Consider the following 9,447-nt stretch of genomic DNA (forward strand, 5'->3'; position numbering starts at 1 on the left):
TAGGATCTGATTATGTTTATATCCAGATCAGATCATGTGTCTTGCAAAGCAAACATGGTCATCTAGCGGCTCCACCTTATGCCCTAGAGTAAAGTGATGATGACACCTAATACAACTTTAGTTGGAGGTGGTGAATCCATGACTGGACTTTTGTGGTAACAGCATTCGGTTCAGCCTTTTATATAATCTTTTTTTTTATTTGAACAAACGATATTATCTATATTGAAAAGCAGAGGGTGAGTTTAGCCACACAACATAATATAATGAGAATTTTGCATAAGTACCACCTCAACTTGAAAGCATGTGTGCAAATGCCACCTAAACTTTCAATTTTGTATTTTTACCACTTGAACTTTATCAATTGTCAGAATCAATGTGACGACCCGTCCTTAATTCCTATGTAACTTTATCCCGAATGTGTAAAGTGACGATTATGCCCTTGGTTGGTAAGTGATGTGGATGTACGTATGCAGTTTAAATTATTTTTCTCACTATTGTAATTAAATTGGCCTCGACGTCATGAGTACGTTAACGCAAATTAGAACCGAATTGGGGCTGTAACGAGAGAGTTACAAATATTTAAAACACTATATTGGGTAGAATTGTAGGAACCTATTATTTTAGTTTCTATTTCCTCTGCCCAATCCGGAACTCTCTCTCTCCTTCTCGCATCTTCTTCTTCTTCTTTTTCTTCCTCACACCCGAGCCATCCCCACCTTTACAGATCGAGCTTAAAATTACTACCATCACACTTCTCTCGACCTCACAAACCCAGTTGTACCAACTGTTTCTCATTTTAGAGAGTTTTAAACAGTTGACTTGGGAGCTCCGACTCGGTGATTATTGGGTCTTCGTGATCGCGACCGAGTTACAAGGTTTTAAGGCTCGAGGAAGCTTCTACTCAACTCCCTAAGGACCCTGGACTAGGTTTAGAGTGAAGTTGATGTCAGGTCAAGAGAGTTTAAGGAGTTTCAGTTTTGATCGAATCTTTCGAGGGATTTTCAGGCCATTTTTCGCTTGATTTTGGACCTTTAAGAGGTACGAACTTGTTCTACTCCTCAAGAGCTTTAAATCCATATAAATTTCAGGGATTTTGGTTGAGAAATGAGCTAGATAATAAGGTTTGAAAAATTTCCCAGAATCCGGCGATTTTCTAGAAACTGGCGAACTAGAAGGCAGTGCCAGCTACGGTGGATGGCGGCAGAAGGTGAAGCTCGCCGAAGAAGAAAGCAAATATTCCATCAAAGTTGACAGACTATTCTGACGGCATCAGGTAATGTTGTGTTCCTTTTAAGTGCAAAAATAAGGATAGTATAGCAGTGCAAGTAAAGGTGTCAAACCACAAGGACTGACTAAACCTCTATAAATTACTAGCTTGATAGGAGCATATTCATGCGACTTAAATGGCTTGTTCTCGTACATTTACGTTATGTTTCTTTAGTTATTTTAGTCATTTATGCTTCTTTTGTGTGTTTTCAGGATCATAGAACGTGTTTGACGAAATGATGCATTTTGGAGTAGTTTGGGGCATTAAATGGATTGCATATGCTTAAACGCCAAGTAGATGGACGAAATTGAAGACCAAACTATCATAACCACCTATCATACACATATCATTCACTTATCACTTAACATATCATACACTTATCATAACAACATATCATACACTTATCATATCATTCACTTATCATATCATACACTTATCATATCCTTCACTTATCATATCATACATTTATCACTTATCACAACAACAACCTTGCACATGCACTTCCCCCTTTAACAATCCCACACCTTGACATTATTCTTTCATCAACCCACCACAAATCCAACTATGCCGTGCCTCCCATCATAATTACTCCACCAATTCAGCCACAAGACATTATCATTGCATAACATTCCATTTCCACCTCTTTCCAACCTAATTCACATGCATACCTATTCTTTAAATCAACACATGCATTCACATGCTTTCACAACCTAATCCACATGCACATTCATCCACCTTTCTTCCAAAACCACTCCACCTTGCCGTGCATTACTACCATCAGATTTCCAGCATTTCCATGTGCTTCCCCCTTTGTTCTAGCCACTCCACATGTCCCTTTAATCATTCAAACATGCACCCTTTATTCTTTCATTAATTAAACCATTCAGCCACATTTTCACCAACAACAAGCATCATTGCCGTGCATTGCACATCAACATTTCAGCACACTCCACATGCAATTCCAGCTTTCCAACCTAGCCACTTTCACATGCATTCACTCATAATCATTCACCAAACTTGCAGCCACATTTCCACCTATTCCTAGCTGTCATGTTCCCTCTCATTTACCTATAAATAAGCATGCATTGCAGCCACAATTCATTCATTCCATTCACAACACAACACACAACACAAACACACATCCTTTGCCGTGCATCACCTTCCATTTTGTGCAGTTTTTCTCCTCCATTGCAGCCACTATCCAACCATTCCCCACTCCATTCCACATACACCTAAAGCCCTAAACATCTCCTTAGACCTTGTGCCACAACGAAGAGGAAGAGAAGAGTGCCTAAACGTTCATACAATTCAAGTTTGAGTTGTTGGAATGTTTAGGTGTTTCTTTGATTTCAATGTTTAAATTCAATTCTCTTTGTCTTGTACGTATGAGGAACTAAACCCCCTTTAGCTAGGGGGTGATTCGAAACTATGTTTATGCTTTCAATATGAATTGATTACCTTTGGTTGGAATTTCATAAGTTGTGAATTCAATTTGTTTAACCGTTTGATTGATAACTTATTTATGTATGTTTATTGAGAGTGCACGCTTAATCTTCATGCATGAATATGACGCTAGAATATAAGTGAGTTTCACCTAATCGTTACGAACTTATATTCACAAGTAGTGAAGGTTGCTTATAAACAATCGCGTTAAATGAATTCTTGGCACGAGTTTCATGCTCATCATAGTAACGAATGCCTCGTCAACACTTATAGTTTTCACGTTGCTTAATGATCTTTGATTGTATCTTTATTGTGCTTTTCACGTAAAGGACTTTTGAAGAATGTTGTGAATTGCGTTGCGCAAACCCATCCAATTCATTAACTTAAGGAAAACTTGACGGTTAATTTAAGCGGACCTAATTAACCTAGGGTGTTGAGTTTCATAATTTATCGAAAGACCAACTGAAAATCATTTTGTATGCAAGTGTAACATGTGTGGAGAAGAACCCCTTGGCTATTCCATCATCCATATTTTTATCACATTCATATTTACGTTTTGTCCTTAATTATAATCTTTTCATTTAATTTAATCTTGCCCAAACACATTTCCCCCATATTTCGTTGAGTCTTAATCATCCATATTTGTTTTATTTTTGTGTTTTTAAGTATTTGAAGTCGTGTGTACTTGCTTTGCGTTTTTGTTAAGAAGTTAAGTGTTTTAAAAGCTAGTTTTATTTATTTAAGTCAAGTGTTTAGCACCCCTAGTTAATCCCCGGTTAGAACGATCCCTACTTACATCATTACGCCAATTGTCACAAATAGGGTTTAATTTATGTGCGTATAAATCTCGCATCATAGCTTTATGTGAACCCTAACTAAACAATGAAACTAACAAATTGAGTTTTGATTTTGATTTGAGAAATAAAGTAACTTAAAATGCAAAAGAATGTAAATATGAATAATAGAATGATTCAGAAATAATGGGAATGAAACTAAGGATACCGATTTCACCGTTACCGGCCAATTCCATGAAAATTAAGTCAAAACGCATTCAACTCTCCAATCTGCAACTAGGGTTCGTTTTACTCATTTATGATCATCCATTTGATGTGGGGTTGTGATCAAGTACTCCTAATGTAGGTTTCTGATGCGTTATTTATACGCGCACAAATTAAACCCTCTTTTTTGTCAATTGTAGTAAGTATGCAAGTAGGGATCGTTCTGGACCGGGGATTAGGAGGGATTGCAAATCTCTTGGAAACTGACACAAAAACGTAAAAACAATATAAAACACTATGCTAGACTCAAAGAATGCAAAAATATTTTAAAACACTAAGACAAACTAAAGACTCAAAATGCTTTAAAAACACAAACTAAATTGATTTCTAACTAAATTGAACAATAAAGTAAAGGGGGATTGATTTTGGACGAATTTAAACTAAAATGGATAGATTGTAAAGAAAACAAATTGTAAATATGAATTTGACGGAAATGAATGGATGGTATGGCTAGCTAAGGGGTTCATCTCCATACATGTTACACTTGCATAATAAAATGATTTCCAATTGTATTTCAATAAACCATGAATTCTCAACACCCCGGGTTAATTAGGTCCGCTTAAATTAACCGTCAAGTTTTCCTTAAGTTAATGAATTGGATGATTGCATACGACAACCCAAAGCATTCCTCACAAGTTCCCTACATGAATTGCATAATAGAGATACAAGCAAGAATCATTAAGCATCATGAAAACTATAAGTGTTGACGAGGCCTTCGTTACTATGGAATACGCATGGAACTAGTGCCAAGAATTCATTTAACGCGATTGTTTATAAGCAACCTCCACTACTTGTGAATATAAGTTCATAACTATTAGGTGAAACTCACTTATATTCTAGCGTCATATTCATGCATGAAAATTAAGCGTGCACTCTCAATAAACATACATAAATAAGTTATCAATCAAACGGTTAAACAAATTGAAATCACAACTTATAAAACGCAATTAGAAGTAATCAAATCAAAATGCAAGCATAAACATATATTTCGAATCCCCCCCTAGCTAAAGGGGGGTTTAGTTCCTCATGATTACAAAACAAAGAGAATCAAAATTAAACATTATAATCGAGGAAAAGAAACACCTAAACATTCCAACAACTCAAACTTGAATTGTATGAACGTTTAGGCACTCTTCTCCTCCTCTTCGTTGTAGCATAAGGTCTAAGGGATGTTGTTGATGTGTTGAATGGATTGGGGAATTATGGAAATGGATGAGGAGTGGTGTGTTGTGTATGAAAAATGAGATGTTGGATGAATGAATGCAAGGGTATTTATAGGAGTAGTGGAGGGAACATATGGCTATGTCATTTGTAGGTGAAGTAGGTGGATGTTGTAGGTGAAGTAGGTGGATGTTGTAGGTGAATTAGGTGGATGTTGTAGGTGAAGTAGGTGGATGTTGTAGGTGAATTAGGTGGATGTTGTAGGTGAAGTAGGTGGATGTTGTAGGTGAATTAGGTGGATGTTGTAGGTGAAGTAGGTGGATGTTGTAGGTGATTATGAGTGATAAATGATAAGTGTATGATATGTTAAGTGATAAGTGAATGATTATGATAAGTGATAAATGAATGTATGATATGATAAGTGGTGAATGATAAGTGATAAGTGGTGATGATATGTGATAAGTAATGAGTGGTGATGATAAGTATGGAGCATGTGAATTAACTAATGAAGGAAATGCATGTGCAATGACAATGTGTTAGAATGGATGTGTGTTATGCATGGCATGATTGGGATTAGGAAAGGTTTTAAATGTCCTAAAGCTAAAGAGAACAAGGTTCCAACACTTTGGTCTTCAATTAGGTCTTCAATTTCGTCCAACACTTTGGCTCCAAGCATAAACTATCCATCCTTAGCCCAAAAGTGCTCCAAAAGTCTCCAAAATGCATCTTTTTGCTCCTTTAGCCCTTCGGACCTATAAACACACGAAAATAGCTTAAAGTACTAAAATAACTAAAGAAACATAACGTAAATGCACGAGAACAAGCCATTTAAGTCGCATGAATATGCTCCTATCAAATACCCCCACACTTATCTTTTGCTAGTCCTCGAGCAAAACAAAACAACAAAAGAACACGAAACTAGACAAAACGAACAAAACACAACCTACACCTTCCAACAATCGTATCAGGGACTTCCAATGCACATGACAAATTAAAAATCATTATTCTCACAGATTTGAGCCATCTTTACACTTAAGTACATTCTTACTCATAGTCACCACATACTAGTTCACAATTAAGCATTTAAAACCATGTTTTGAATGTAGTAACATGCCTTAGAGAATTCCCTCAATTTCTTACTAGATGTACTCTCGTTTTTCACACAGATTTTCTGATTACACACCCTACACTAGGTATATGTGAGAAGATTGATGTAAACATGTAGACGAACACTCACATATGTTATAATAAGGAAAGCATTTTCTGGAGTTAATAAGCATGTTTAGATATGATCTCATGAATGGAATGCTACTACTTAGACGCGAGAACCAGTGACACCATAAGCCCATACCAAGTTCAAACTCCACAAATTGAAATACACAACACTCAAGATAGAAGTCAAGGGTTGTAACGGGGCTTGGGGTATGTGGATAACAAAGAAGGGATATGGAAAACAAAGGTTTTTAAAGAAATAGTGAGCAAAGCATTTGAATCAACTTAGAATTCACTTTTGAATGAAAACTCAACTTTTGAACAAAAAGGGAGAGTTTAGACAATTTACACCCAGAATTGGTGTTTTGGAACCTTTCTTCAATCACTTATTCTTTCATTTTTTTCTTTTCTCTTTTTTTTTTTTTTTTTTTTTTTTTTTTTTTTTTTTTTTGAATCTCAAAACATCAACACTTAAACATTCTCTCCCCCACACTTATTTTTTTTCATAATGTAACTCAAAAGGAATTCAATTAAGTCATGCTCACTATCTTTTAAGAACAAGGGTGGGGATTGTCCTAAACTAGGCTAGGTGAGGAAAATGTGGGTAAACAAAGAATAAAGGCTAAACAAGGCTCAACGGGGTTAAAACTTACAACATATACGAAGTATGGGAAGTAAGGCTATTTGGCTATGGTGGTGGTTGATAGGAGCATATTCATGCGACTTAAATGGCTTGTTCTCGTGCATTTACGTTATGTTTCTTTAGTTATTTTAGTACTTTAAGCTATTTTCGTGTGTTTATAGGTCCAAAGGGCTAAAGGAGCAAAAAGATGCATTTTGGAGACTTTTGGAGCACTTTTGGGCTAAGGATGGATAGCTTATGCTTGGAGCCAAAGTGTTGGACGAAATTGAAGACCTAATTGAAGACCAAAGTGTTGGAACCTTGTTCTCTTTAGCTTTAGGACATTTAAACCTTTCCTAATCCCAATCATGCCATGCATAACACACATCCATTCTAACACATTGTCATTGCACATGCATTTCCTTCATTAGTTAATTCACATGCTCCATACTTATCATCACCACTCATTACTTATCACATATCATCACCACTTATCACTTATCATTCACCACTTATCATATCATACATTCATTTATCACTTATCATAATCATTCACTTATCACTTAACATATCATACACTTATCACTCATAATCACCTACAACATCCACCTACTTCACCTACAACATCCACCTAATTTACCTACAACATCCACCTAATTCACCTACAACATCCACCTACTTCACCTACAACATCCACCTAATTCACCTACAACATCCACCTACTTCACCTACAACATCCACCTACTTCACCTACAAATGACATAGCCATATGTTCCCTCCACTACTCCTATAAATACCCTTGCATTCATTCATCCAACATCTCATTTTTCATACACAACACACCACTCCTCATCCATTTCCATAATTCCCCAATCCATTCAACACATCAACAACATCCCTTAGACCTTATGCTACAACGAAGAGGAGGAGAAGAGTGCCTAAACGTTCATACAATTCAAGTTTGAGTTGTTGGAATGTTTAGGTGTTTCTTTTCCTCGATTATAATGTTTAATTTTGATTCTCTTTGTTTTGTAATCATGAGGAACTAAACCCCCCTTTAGCTAGGGGGGGATTCGAAATATATGTTTATGCTTGCATTTTGATTTGATTACTTCTAATTGCGTTTTATAAGTTGTGATTTCAATTTGTTTAACCGTTTGATTGATAACTTATTTATGTATGTTTATTGAGAGTGCACGCTTAATTTTCATGCATGAATATGACGCTAGAATATAAGTGAGTTTCACCTAATAGTTATGAACTTATATTCACAAGTAGTGGAGGTTGCTTATAAACAATCGCGTTAAATGAATTCTTGGCACTAGTTTCATGCGTATTCCATAGTAACGAAGGCCTCGTCAACACTTATAGTTTTCATGATGCTTAATGATTCTTGCTTGTATCTCTATTATGCAATTCATGTAGGGAACTTGTGAGGAATGCTTTGGGTTGTCGTATGCGATCCAATTCATTAACTTAAGGAAAACTTGACGGTTAATTTAAGCGGACCTAATTAACCCGGGGTGTTGAGAATTCATGGTTTATTGAAATACAATTGGAAATCATTTTATTATGCAAGTGTAACATGTATGGAGATGAACCCCTTAGCTAGCCATACCATCCATTCATTTCCGTCAATTTCATATTTACAATTTGTTTTCTTTACAATCTATCCATTTTAGTTTAAATTCGTCCAAAATCAATCCCCCTTTACTTTATTGTTCAATTTAGTTAGAAATCAATTTAGTTTGTGTTTTTAAAGCATTTTGAGTCTTTAGTTTGTCTTAGTGTTTTAAAATATTTTTGCATTCTTTGAGTCTAGCATAGTGTTTTATATTGTGTTTTTACGTTTTTGAGTCAAAATCCAAGTGATTAACAATCCCTCCTAATCCCCGGTCCAGAACGATCCCTACTTGCATACTTACTACAATTGACAAAAAGAGGGTTTAATTTGTGTGCGTATAAATCTCGCATCAAATTTTGGCGCCGTTGCCGGGGATTAGCAACTTTGCTAATCTCTTGGATTGTTTTATTTTCGTTTGTGTATATATATATTTTTTTAGTTTTATTTTAAACGCAAGACATGGCACTTGATAATGCTTCTCTTTTGTCACAGCTTATGGAAGAGTACCAAACACAAAGAGTTGGTACATTTGATCATAATCAATCAAGGAACGACGTGTTTTCCAATACTTACAATTCCGATTGGAGTGATCATTCAAACTCTATATGGTGGGAACCTCAACATGTTCAAGAAAATTGGCAGCCATATGAGGAGTTCTATTCAAGACCTATGCACCCACCACAACCTCATATTCAATATGCCCAACCAAATTTAAGTTCGTCAATAGATTATAATCAAAAGCTTGATGAATTAATTTGTTTGGTGCAAGGCTTACAAAATCAAGACAATGAGGCTCAACAAGAAGGATATTGGCAGCCGTATGAGGAGTTCTATTCAACGCCTATGCAGCCACCACAACCTGCCCAAAGTAATGTAGGTAATTCAAATGATAATGATACGATTTTTCAATTACTTACTACTCTGGAAAAGCAAATTGGGCAGATAGCGGAATTCGAAGGACAATTTTGCGACCAAGGCGAACTCCCTAGTTCAACCATTGCAAATCAGAAGGGAGAATTTGAAACCACCAATGCTATCATGTTGAGAAGTGACAAGGAGG

The sequence above is a fragment of a genome, unplaced genomic scaffold (assembly GCF_019419815.1).
Source record: "Pyrus x bretschneideri cultivar Hongxiangsu unplaced genomic scaffold, Pyrus_bretschneideri_v1 Contig269, whole genome shotgun sequence".
Taxonomy (NCBI): domain Eukaryota; kingdom Viridiplantae; phylum Streptophyta; class Magnoliopsida; order Rosales; family Rosaceae; genus Pyrus; species Pyrus x bretschneideri.